The sequence below is a fragment of the Dermacentor silvarum genome, chromosome 3 (genome assembly GCF_013339745.2).
Source record: "Dermacentor silvarum isolate Dsil-2018 chromosome 3, BIME_Dsil_1.4, whole genome shotgun sequence".
NCBI classification, from domain to species: Eukaryota; Metazoa; Arthropoda; class Arachnida; order Ixodida; family Ixodidae; genus Dermacentor; species Dermacentor silvarum.
In genome coordinates, this window is record NC_051156.1 from 39,671,388 (window position 1) to 39,671,981 (window position 594).

Consider the following 594-nt stretch of genomic DNA (forward strand, 5'->3'; position numbering starts at 1 on the left):
GCCACTTTTCACCGGCTAACAAATGTTAAACGTTATATCTCAGCGCAGGATGCGCTTCAATGTATCGGACGTTTCTCGAACGATATTGATCCTTATATCTATTAGCTGTTGTCACCAAACATTTTGTAATCGGACTGTATGCGCCACGCGAATTGCGTAGTACTTTCTGGAAGCCACGCGGGCACAGCCTCACCCAATAAAGAGTTTTTAGTCATTTTTTTTTCATTTAGTCATTTATTTCACTTCACTTCAGGAAGTATGGGCATGGGAAGAAAAAGCTCTTGTGAGCTTGACTAGGCTTCCCAGCCGATTACAGTTCAGCATGCAGTGACGGTATACAAAAAAAAAAAACTGGCGTACATAAGTATAAACACACAAAAAGTGTACATTATTCTCGCACATAGTTGCAAAAAAAAAGAACACAACAGCTACACGCAATAAAAAACATCAAAGATAAGTTCAAAGCTGACATTTTAGACATCACCTCACCAAAAAAGCATGAAGTGCAGACTGTCAACAATAAATATCAAAATCATTTTGCGATAACAGATTAACACAGAGGGCAAAGTTGGTCTCAGTCATCTGGGCCCCGTT